The sequence below is a fragment of the Salvia splendens genome, chromosome 10, assembly GCF_004379255.2.
Source record: "Salvia splendens isolate huo1 chromosome 10, SspV2, whole genome shotgun sequence".
NCBI classification, from domain to species: domain Eukaryota; kingdom Viridiplantae; phylum Streptophyta; class Magnoliopsida; order Lamiales; family Lamiaceae; genus Salvia; species Salvia splendens.
The window spans coordinates 22,759,998-22,773,093 of NC_056041.1; the positions used below are offsets into that span (position 1 = coordinate 22,759,998).

General features: G+C 35.9%; 1 long non-coding RNA gene across 1 annotated transcript; it reads right to left on the reverse strand.

Moving 5' to 3' along the window:
* Positions 1–6,905: 6,905 nt before the first annotated feature.
* On the reverse strand, positions 6,906–7,508 carry LOC121751563. The gene is made up of 2 exons (XR_006040121.1): positions 7,405–7,508; positions 6,906–7,208 (listed from the first exon to the last, which is right to left on the reverse strand). It is a non-coding gene; the product is annotated as an uncharacterized LOC121751563 (long non-coding RNA).
* Between the last annotated feature and the right edge of the window lie 5,588 nt (positions 7,509–13,096).

The window sequence follows — 13,096 nt, forward strand, 5'->3', positions numbered from 1 at the left end:
TGCAGAATATTGATTGTATAAATTTAGGTAAGTCAATTACTCTTATGCTTAAGATATACTCTCTATCACTGGCGAAGCCACTGTAGGGCAAGAGGGCTCCTTGGGCCCTCGTCCATTTAAATTATATCGATATATATCATAAAAATGTGCAACTTACTATATGAATCAATAGCGGAGTTGGTATGAATAACTAGGCACTAATTGTATTTATTACTATTCCATCTGTTCCATAATAGTACAATCATTGTATTTCTACACTCATTTTAAAAAAATAATTATAAATTGCTAAAATGAAGAAAGAGTAAAGTAAGAGAGAGAATATGGTAGATAAGATTCCAAAACAGTGCAGAAAATGAAATGACTCTATTATTGGTGGAATGGAGGGGTACTAAATAGATCTTTTACTATAGTGGAACTTAACATATTGCACATGTAAGAATTTAATTTACAAACGATTTTCATATTTTGTAAGTGAATCTAATCATAAGTAGAAATTAAATTTAAAATATGATCGGATGTGAACTCGTGTATGCTTGATTAACGATAGGTGTATCTCTAACTTTGACCCCTCTATTCAATTAGATAACTTTTTTGATCGCGACAAATTCTCTCTGTTTATATATCGTGGTGTTTTGTGCTATATTATGAACATTATAACTTGTGTATAAATGTTTATACTAGTTCAATGCAAGAGCTAATGGGTTGTTTTGATCTGTCAATTCAATCTGAAACTCGTGTATTAAGTCAAATAGCTTCGATAATGTGTAAGCAATATCATGTAAGCAATATGTTTATTATTTTATTACATTCAGAAATTATAAGCTGTGACAAATCTTTCTCTGTATCCACTTTGTGTTATTTTTAGTATTCGTGTAATATATTTGGATTTTTTCTCTATGACTATAGTTTGCCGAAAATGTATAAACAAAAGTTCTCAGATGAGAAAATGAAATGATGTCCAGTATACATTATTGATGTCGGATGTGTTTCATTGGAAAAGTTGAGGTTGTAATTTGTTACTATGTCCACCATTTTAAAGAGCTATTTATCATTTTGGATTATCCACAATTTATAGAACAATTTACTATATCCTGTACGAGTGATGGCCGACACAAGGATGAACCCGACAGCCCAAAAGACCGAGCACATTCACAGCTTGAAGCAGCAGCAAGGAGGCCCATGTTCCGTCGAGCATCAGCCCAGACCATGCAACGACTTCACAAGCCATCTTTAAATATTTTATGTCTTGTTATTTTGATTCATATCTCCTGTATATAGGAGAATTGTTTTAGCGTATAAGTCATTGAGAAATAAACTAAACGTTTTTCTCATTCCTGTTCTCGCCCCTAGAACTCCAACTATGGCTATCTTCTTTTAGTTCTCATTACAAGCTTGTGTGCTCAATCCCGATAGATCAAGGATCCATGAACGAGCCATACAGAATCTTGGACAAGGTGGCACATAAGCTAAACTTGGCTTCTTGGGCTTTGATACATAACGTGTTTCATGTCTCATAGCTTTGTGCTTCTTCTCCATATTCCAGAATTGCCATGGGTTTCTATATTGGAGTGTGACAACAATGCTAGCTGCAACACATAAATCTCCAGCCCATGCCTCTTGGGTCGAAGCTCACTTTCTGTCCTTGCTTGCATAAAAGGAATCTTAGCTAGGGACTACATGTTAAGGACCTAAATCCTTAACGTCGAATTTCACACAAAATCAAGAAACAGAGACCGTAGTCGTCGAGCGCCCAAGAGGTTTGGGTCGGCGAAGACGTCCGGCAGAAGGGGTGCTGGGCACGAGAGAGGTTCTCGTCGGCAGCGATAGAGAAATAGAATTTTGTGATTCAAGCCAAGTTGGGCAAAATACTGATTTCATTAATTGGTTGAATGAATAAAATGATAACATCCTATCCCTATTTATAATACTAGAATACTAGCTTATGAAACAAGAAACAAATATAAGAATAGATATGCAAATCCCTAATATATCTAAACTAATTAATACTAATCGAAATACTCGTATCAACTCCCCCAAGGTTAAAATCCACCTTGTCCTCAAGGTGGGAACCACGAACCAAGGACGAGAGTTGAAAGCAAAAGCTTGGCGAGGCGTCTCCTCCTGGATCAAACGCATACCGAACAACTGAACTTCTCCCTTCCTCACCTCCGTAAAAAATCAATAAAGGCGGACTGATGTGGTCATCCAAATTCAATGCTAAAATGGAAAGCTCTACCACACATCTCTGAACGCGCAAACAAGGCTTGTTATTTCGCGGGGGAATCAACCTAGCATCGGTGTCGAGCGATGTTGGTCGATGAATCATACTTGTAACATCACCTACATTCAAATCCATATAGACACAAGCCATTATGGGCAAACTCATGTAAGGTCCATCTCCCTTCTTACCCAATTCTTTAGACTTTAATCTCAGCTTATCCATTTCTACTGTAAGGTCCGATTTTGTTGTCTCAATTGCAGCCTTATACTCAACTATAATATTCTCAATCTCCATCATCTCTTCTCCTTCTTGTATATTCGTTACCCATTTTTTCTTCATTGAGCTCGGGATAGCAGCTTGTGGATGCGGATTAGACACCACAAATGGTGTTGTCACGGGCAGTGAGTGCAAGGGCTGGAAAGGTTCTGGAGCGGCGCAGGGTAGCAGCTCCAAAGGCGGTGAAGGACTCGGCCGCTGCGGCTGGCGATCTGATTGGGGCCGTGGCGGCGGCGGTTCGTAATTTTGGTCGGGCTGCTCTGCGACAATGGTTGCTGTTACAGGTGATTCCAAACATGAAGGCTGGCGAGCTGTAGGTTGATCCGATTGCTGAAATACGAGCGGCCGTTGCTGGATCGATGGGTTTCCCTGAGGTGGTTGGAAATCCGGCCTAAGATTTGTAGACTCGGTGGGGTTGTGTCGCGGTGGAGCCAATGAGACATTGGGGTATAAACCCGACTGCCCACTAGAAGCCATAGTATTTCTCGATGGAGGGTATTCTAGCATCCGGCGCGACGAAGAAACATCTTGCTGATCGGGCTGCAATAATGATTGGAATTTGCTCACCCGGTGATCTGTGGCATCGACATGAGTTGCATTCCTGTCACATACCTCCAACAAGTGATGTGACTCTGCATTAATCGGGTCCTCCGCTATGATTGCTGAGCGATGCTGCTGAGACGCGGGCCCTCGAACGGAATACCTTCTAGGAAAGGTGTGCAGCGGCGCCGCTGTGTCACGCGCCGTGTAAGGTTGATTTCGACGTGAGTTAGGGACAAGGGACAACGGCTGATCATACACCGAGACCTTGTTGAAGGGGCGTTGCCTTGGTGTCTCTCGATAGACAGGTGGGTCCCAATAGGTAGGCCGGCGCTTGGGCGGTGATGGCGAGTACATATCTAGCTCGTAGGATGAAGAATGCTGATATGCAGTGGTCCGACGGGTCCATGGTGGGTCCCAGCAAGTGTGCTGTCTCCGACGGGTCTAGGGTGGGTCCCAGCAAGTGGGCTGTCGGGTGTGGCAGGGGTGAAACGGCTGCACGGGTTGAGGGAAATTGTATTTACGACGGCGATAGCCGGCGTAGTCGTATGACATGTCGACGGACTGAATCGTGGTTGTGGTAGAAATGGTGGTGATTTATTTGGGGATATGGATGAATGCAGACGGAGGATGTTGAGCTCTGGATGAAAGCACCAGTTGTTAAGGACCTAAATCCTTAACGTCGAATTCCACACAAAATCAAGAAACAGAGACCGTAGTCGTCGAGCGCCCAAGAGGTTTGGGTTGGCGAAGACGTCCGGCAGAGAGGGTGCTGGGCGCGAGAGAGGTTCTCGTCGGCAGCAATAGAGAAATAGAATTTTGTGATTCAAGCCAAGTTGGGCGAAATACTGATTTCATTAATTGGTTGAATGAATAAAATGATAACATCCTATCCCTATTTATAATACTAGAATACTAGCTTATGGAACAAGAAACAAATATAAGAAAAGATATGCAAATCCTTAATATATCTAAACTAATTAATACTAATCGAAATACTCGTATCACTACACTACAACAGAAAAACCGTTAAGGACAATTTTTTACGCAATTAAGGACGCTAATTTATGACACTACAAAAGCGTTCTTAGTGTTGCAGTATCAACTAAAATTAGAAGACGCAAATGGAAGTGTCCTAAAAAAGCAAAAGATTAAGTTAATTTATCCTTAATTTATGAACGTTTTCTTTTACGTTCTAAATTGTTGTTATTTTTTAAATTTTCTGACGCAAATAATTGCGTCTCGATTGTTGCATCTTCGAAAAATTATTTTTTTTACTGCGTCCTAAAAGTATACTTTAATTTGTCATTAATTTAGAAATCCTTTCTTTTATGTTATAAATTGTTGTTATTTTTAAAATTTTTTCAACAGAAGTAATTGCATCTTGATACCTGCGTCCTTAAAATATCAGTTTTTTTTGTAGTGTCAATATATATATTATGTGGTCCGTGAGCGGGACCAAACCCTAATCTAGCGCTGTGGGTACGTGAATAAATGCGTGCAACCAGACTTACCTATACCATTGCTCACATGGGCTTCTTCTAATAAATACAAGGAATTAAAACATTTATTTACCCATAAAAATTCCTTATTTTTATTTAATCATATCCTCAATTATTAATTACTACGTATTTAGTAATTTTAATTTGGAGTATGTTGCAGGCGATTTAATTAGTTGGGACGACTATTTAGCTGTGTAGTTTAGATCTACTATTTAGACTACATATTAGCATATTTCCCTGTTCCAGTTAGAGTTGTCAACTGGGCCGGGCTGGCCCAGCCCAGCTCGGTCCAGGCCCGGCTCGTTAGAGAAATGGAACGGGCTCGGGCTGGGCTTGTTGAGTGTAACGGGCTCTATTTGGGCCTATTTGTAAACCCAGGACCGGCCCAGGACCAGGCCCGCTAGCAGCCCAGGCCCAGCCCAGCCCAGCTTCAACCCACTCCTATAAATACATGTAATTGTATTCCCTATGGAAACTCCAGCTTAGTTTTGCTGCATCGGAAAAACATACATACATAGAAATATTCCCTAAGAAAATACATCGTTTACACCGGAAAACGGGAATCCATATAGCAATTGAAAAGAATTAACTACATACATTAAGAAAGAGATATGGAGAGGAACGGACTGTGGCAGGCGCGATGTAAGAGAGACGAGACATCAAACCAGACGGTGTCCTTTCCGGAAGGGATGGAAGAGCTTAACAGTGCTTTCGCGTCCCCTCCTCCGTCGGCTTCAGCCATAATCAAACTCATCCCTTTTCAGTATCCCGTTTCGTGAGTTCGTGTGCGTGTGATAAAGAGAGTGGAAGAGAGATACTAACTCAGACCGGCCCAACCCAGCTCGGCCCGGCCCAGCTCGGCCCACTGACCAAGTGGGTCTGGGCTGGGCTGGGTTGAGATATATGAAAATAAGCCCGGCCCGGCACAGCTCGTTTCAGACCCTGGTCCTGGGCCGAGCTGGGCCTCCACACCCTAAGGCCTCGTCGGGCTTGGGCCGAGCTGGGCTAGCCCGGCCCAGTTGACAACTCTAGTTCCAGTTAGAAATTTTACCTGACCTACTCATTCGAGCTCACCTACTAGTTTTACCATTTTTGGGTATCCATCAAAATTAGACTAAGTCTAAGAATTAAAAGTTTTCAACCAATAATAACCATATATCATTCTACATGTGGACCCCACAATCTACCGACACTCATTCCACTATATTTTCCCTTCTTTGTCTTATTTTTTATTCTTCTTTTACTTTATCAATTGTACATTAAAATTCGTTTCATTCATAACTTTGTCTATTTTTATAATGGACAAAAGAAATATTATTTAATCAGACAATGTCGGTAGACTAGCACTTATTTGTTGCTTTGCGTATAATAATACGTCCGAGAACATCAATTTGTAACAACTCACTCCTGATTAATTAATCTACATGTCCAAAATAAAAATAAACTTATATGTTTATAGTGACGTATAGTCGTATACCTCATAATGAAATACATGAAATAATCCAGATTTTGGAGCATCTCCAACCATTATATTAAACTCAAACTCATTTTAGTGTAAATGTCACATTAAATATGATTTTACTCCTATCATTTACACTAAACTTAAATTTAAGTGAATATTTTTTTATTATGCTTTTTTTACACACAAAATTGAAAAATATTTTTAATTTTGGTTTAGTGTAAACCTAAAAATAGATATTTTATACTCAAATACCAAAAAAAGAAATTAGTTTTTGAATACCATTGGAACTAATTACCTATCCCATTTTAAGTTTTAATGTAAATTGGAGATGGTAATACCAAGATAATATAGTACTTATAAGATTATTTTAAGTTACAAAAGCTATCAAAACCTTTTTCCTATCTATCTAGCTAGTGCTTATAATTAACTTGATCTCAATGATCATCAAATAATCTAATCTAATACTCATATAATATTATACACAGAAAGTTGCAGCATTTCTGCAATGCCCCACCCTTTTTACTTAGACAATCATCCGGTTTTACTTCCAAAAGTATTTTTCTTAATTGTGTATTGGTGGTTTTCTTCTTGATAATGTGTAATCCATCTCAGCCATCTCTAAAATATCTTTCGAAGACGAATTAACAAAAACATTTTGTTTTTCCCTTCCTATTGAAGCGAGCCCCTCTGGTTTCAGAATAAATCCAAACATAAAGTTATAGTTATGTAAGTGTTCTAATTAGATGATTCTTGGAAAATATTGTGTCACATAATTTTATTTAATTTTTGTTCACATGTAAGTATTCACCAACCTTAGTAATGGTGGTAGTGCTAGAAATATGGAACAAAGTTAGTTGCTTAAGGCATCCTGCAATAAATCAAATAAAGCAAAATGCTTGAGATATAAAACAATTTCCTCACCCATTCTTATAAGTAAGAATTTTTGAGTCATCAAATAAATCAATTAACTGTGAAAGTACAATGGCTACAAATATTTATTGGCTTTTTTTTAATCAAAATGTTTTGGTGTAAGAAGTCAGTGGTGCTTAGGTCTGTGCATTCTTGGACCATAGTAATCTTCATGGATTCTTGGTAGCCAATGGTGGGCTTCCTTTCTCACTCTAGATAATTCTCTCTTCACATTACCTGACCCATTCTTGGCTTCTCCTTCATCAATGCTCTTGCTCAACTCTGCAAATTTTTCCTGCTGAAAAATATTTCCATGTTAAATCAACAAAATCCCATAATCAGATGAAATGCAAACTCTCAATATTTTACAAACTTCGAACTATGATCTGAACCGTTAGAAAATGTCAATAGATGACAAAACATTAACAAAAAAAGGTCAACACAGTGTCAACACAAACTGTTTTATTTTGTATGATTATTCAAGAAATTCTTACATGTAAGCTATGTAACCCATGATTATATTCATATCCTTTATTACTAGGAGTACTAATTAACCTTCTCCCTGCACAAAGAAATGAGAAAACAAGAGTCAAATTAAGAATAATACTAATACAAAAAATCTTTTCATCTATTTATCAGATGAAAAACATAACAATGATCATGTGTTGAACGTACCGGGCGTCTCGCGAATCAGACCCGAAAAAAGTAACAAGAACATCAGCAGGCATGGCCTCATTATGCAAAGTGAATTCCTTTGTATTTTTGTGTGACAGAACAAGAATAAGTTTAAGGAAGAAGAGTGAAACTTGTTTGGGTTTTGCTCAATAAATGCTATGTGACTTTGTACATGAACTTAATCACAAGTCTTGCTTATGTATATAAGTGAATACACATGTCGAATTTGTGCATGAGGGCCCATGTTAATTAGTTATTGAACATGGAATGACATTAGTAGTTGTTTTAAAAATTGGGTTTGTCATCCCTTTATTTTGTAAAAAGTGTATAGGAGAATTATTAGTGACTTTTTTTATGGATGTTTAATTAGTGGTTTAATATATGGAGTTCGAAGCATTTATTAATGGGGAACAAGACAGAATCATCCACCTTCTTGAAACTGGGAAAGTTCAAGAGTTAAAAACCTACTAACCAGACATAATACAAAAATTTCATATAAAATTAATGTCGGAAAGTTCTATATTGTGTGCATTCCTTTGCACACGGGTGAATGTCTCTCCTCAACTATATAACTTCGTAAGTAATTTTATGTTTTAGTAGTTTAATATCGCTAATATCTACTCGAAAATGGTGTAGTAGAATTATAAAACTATTTGAAATGAAAACTTAATTAATGCTACTATACTATTAGAGAAATTATTCATCTTATTACTAGAAAAATAGACTACCACTACATCTAACTTATGACAGTTTTAAAAAGATGTTATCACAATTATGCTACATATACACCATCCTGTTGCCACATTTATACCACATATTAATGCTACGAGTAAAATAGATGCCATAAGAAAGATTATGCACTTACACTTTTTTATATACAAATAGTGTTTTTACACACGTAAAATTGGTTTTTATATTTTAAATAAAAAGTAATTAATTTTAATTAGTTAAAAAAACAATAAAAAATTACTATTGTTCGATAATAAATTTTACAACAACACTCGTCCATGATTCATGAACAAGGCGTTTGGAATTAATGTTGTTTTATTTTTATAGTTATTACCTAAACGTTTTCTACATGTTCCACAATTTTTGTGAATCGGTTGGCTTTAAATTTAAATAAACACTTATTTTTACCCTAATCTACTAATGATCATATCTTGTCTTGTTACAAAATTAGAATTAATAGTAACAAATTAAGAGAGACGAAAAATCACATATTTCTCATAAATAACCAGTGCAAAACTCAGAATCCGTATATACGAAATGTAAATTAAATCAAGTGATCAAATGCATGATCAAATATTAATTATTAGGTAAGTTAAATTATTTCCGGAGGAATAGCTTGTTTTTGCTGCATTTAACTTTGATCCATTTCACACCGGTGGAGGCTCCGATCTTGACCTTCTTGGCAGCCTCCTTCGTCTTCTCCTTGGTCCGGTCGAACTTGTCACTCACTCTGGAAGAGAGCTTGGATCGCCCGCCCAGCCTAGTCGGCTCGTTTCTTGATCTTGGATTGCCGTCGTTCACACCCCACGGGTTATAATCGATCATTGTCATTTTTATATTTCGTTGTCTCCACCTCCCTCCGGAAAAAGACTGTTTTAGCTATGTGAGCCTTTCTTGGGGAGAACGAGGGAGATGGAAAGAATAAGATGATCATGGAGATGTTGGTGATTTGCATGGATATTTAGCATATTTCATGGTTTGTTTTGGACTCAATGAATTGACATATTTTTCGGGTTATCTTTGATTCTTTAGATTCAAATCCACATATTTCAAGTCATTAAGTACTACTTTAATAGGTTACATCTTTCATATTTTTCTTTTACCCGAGAGTTCAATTACAACTAATACAAATGAAATGTTTTTTATTTTTAGGTTATCCCATTAAAAATGAAATATTTCCTAAAATAAAAATAACTTTATCTCTACTTTTCCCTCTCTTTTACTTTACTCTTTCTTCATTAACTCACAAAATAACCCTACATAAAATCCCGTGGCGAAAAGCAAATGTTTTATTGCAGCAAAAAAGACGATTCCGTCGCCTTGACGGTCCCCACACTCCGGCTCGACATCATGTGAAGGGGTTAAATTAGGGCACGCAGTAGCCCGTTAAGGGGGAGACCTAACCCACTGGCTGCCAGAAACCCATCTCCCAAGGCCTCACACTTGTGCCTGTGAGATGAAAAAGCAAACGTTTCATATTTATTGGGATGGAGGGAGTACTAATCATTATTGACATAGATTAATCGATCATTCATCAACAATAGTTATCAAATACTATTACTCCCTCTGTCCCCCAAATATTGTCCCACTTTGACCCGACACGGATTTTAAGAAATATAATGAAAAGTGAGTTGAAAAAATTAGTGTAATGTGAGTCACTTTTCATTATATTTCTTAAAATATGAGTAAGAATGAGTTAGTAGAATAAGGGGTCCACTACCAAAAATGGTAAAAAGTGAAATGAGACAAATTTTATGGGACAGACGAAAATAGAAAAATGGGAAAAACTTTCAGAGACGGAGGGAGTATTTTTTTTAGAAGGGAACATTTTTTTTGATCCATGAACTTTGTCAAACTCTCATTTTAGGCCCCCGTGAACTTTAAAAATATCATTTGAGATTCGTCAACTATGAGTTAATATCAATCAAAGTACCTTTTTACTATTTCCAAGTATATTCCGGACAAAAATACCTTAAATACCTTGAACAGTGTATGTTTTTAATAAACTTATGTCTGTGTTGTTTTGTACTATAAAACCTAATTTCCTTATTTTACGAGAAGAATTTTACTTAATTACTTACTTTGTCCCCCATTAAGTGTTCACTTTCTTTCTAGCACGAGTTTTAAGAAATGTAAAGAAAAATGAGTTGAAAAAGTTAGTATAATATGGATCTCACTTTATATACTTAGTTTAATAATAAAATGTGAGGGGAATAAATTATTCGAATGTTGATTGTAAAAAGTGAAATGAACTATTACTGGGGGACAGACCAAAGCGCCAAAAGTGGACAATTAATAGGGATTAAGGGGTACATGATTTGTTATTTATTATATTTGTGGATTAATTTCATTGAATATAATGCATATAATGGAACCAATAGTCTTTTGTCTATAGAGACTCATGGTTACAAGACAATTATCAAAGTAATTACACCATACATACAAAATATTTCATCAATATTTCAAATTAGTACAAAAAGTTTTAAGTTAGCATATATCATACAAAAAGTTTGATTAGTGTTTCAAATTAGTACATTTCGTCAAATAACACTAACACCGTTAACTTTTTCTTATTTTTTATGCTTCACTCCACTCCACCGCCAAATACTATAATTCCATATATGAGCCAATCATCTATATTGTCGAATACAGATTATTCAGCGTCCTTGTGTTCTAATTCAAAGAGATGGATAGTCGAGCTAGCTACTACTGTATAACACATTTATAATATACGGCAACATCATGGAAAGATAACGAATTTAACAATTGAACGGGAAAAGGAAATCCCTCAACAAACAAGTAAACTAAAGAATAAATATTAGCTGAATATCCAGGAGAGTTACCATATGAGAAATATGAGAAAGAAAATGAATCGATGATTGTATTTCCAGCAGCTCACTCAAATTTCATGCTTTGTATCCGTTGCTGCACTCTCAGCCTCCTCAACTTCAGTGAAGGAAACAAATAATTAATCATCTTCAAACAGAAGCTTTCATGCCGTAAAGAAACACTAATTTTTGGAGTGAAGCATGAAAAATAAGAAAAAGTCAACGGTGTTAGTGTTATTTGACGGAATGTACTGATTTGAAACACTAATCAAACTTTTTGTATGATATATTCTAACTTAAAACTTTTTGTACTAATTTGAAACATTGATGAAACATTTTGTATGTAATGCGTAATTACCCTCAATTTATCACGAAAGGTTGCTAGTATTGGTCTAAAATCACTTCACATTCTATATGACAGATGACACTGGAGTGTTGTATAACACTAAATTGGATCACATTGAGGTAAATGCTTCTTGATTAAACCTAGTACGAGATATGATGATTATTTATTCGTATCATAGTACCATGGGATCTTGGGTAGCGGTGATTAGTGATAAAAATGGAATTTGCATGCTTTTAAAGCCTAGATTTGACATGTTTTGATAGCAATGCATGTGAATTACTCCATCCATCCCATAAAAAGATGTGTTCTTTCTATTTTCGTCCGTCCCACAAAAATATGTGTATTCTATTTTTGGAAAGTAATCCCAATTTATTACTCCTATACACCAACTTATTTACAACTTATAACATCATTAAACAATACTAATAATGTGAGTCTCACTATTTACTAACTACTACTTTAACTACCCTTCTCATTTCTCATACTTTATCAATTTTGTCTTAATTCTCATGCCATATCAATTTCCTATATTTTTATAGGACGGAGGGAGTATGTTTTTATATCACATATATTTTGGTATTTTGACGTGTTTGTTGAGTATTGATAGAAAAAGAATTAGAAGAGAGTGTAAAATGGCCGAAAATGGGCCCCACCGGAGCAAGAGCATCCAACAGCCCTATACAGAACGTGCATGACCTAGGACCTGCACCCAATGGTTAGCCGAGAGTGATTCAGCGGCCGCCGAGCCAAGTGTCGGGGGTCCACTAAGATGGTGCAAGGCCCAACTAACCCTTATTCGAGTCATTCCTAACATTTTGGAACTGCAATTGTGACCAACTCATAGAATGAGCTTCCAAGTCTATAAATACTCTCCTAACATTCATTATTGATGTGAATCCAATTATTACCCTGCCTCTGTCCAGAATTCAAGATCCAGACTTAGAAATTCACATTCATAGTCCACCAGTCTTATTCATCCACTATCCATCATTCATCCTGAAGTTGTGATAAGGCAAGAGAAGATCAAATACTTCAAAATTCACTCTTGGGTTTTATCTGATTATTCTTTCATGTTTAGTTCTTCAGTTATGATTTATGCTACCCAATGAGTAATTTGTTAACACTAAAACTAACTGTAATTATTTAGTGTAGAGATAATATAATTAATGATAAGCACATAGTATTGAACCAAAGAGGCTAATAGTTAATCTAACTAGACGATCTCAAATTTTAGGTTTTAATTAATTAATTTAAATAAATAAATAATAGATATTGGTTTCTAAAATCATAAATTTAAATCAAATTATGGTATTTTCCATAAACTTTAAAATTAGTTATTACTCGATAGTAAAGAGAGAAAAAATTGTGAAATATTTTAGTTATGTATAACTATGTGAGAGGAAAAATGTAAGAGAAAGAAAAAATAATGAAATTTTTTACTTATTTTCAAAATAATTAAGGTATAGATAGTCATTTTCGGTGACGAGAAAAATATGTTGTAATTTGAATTTGATAGCATTAAAGATAAAGTTAAACAATTTTTGAAGATCGAATTATTTCCACGGAAGATAAGTTGCAACTTGACAGAACCACAGCCGCAGAATTCAA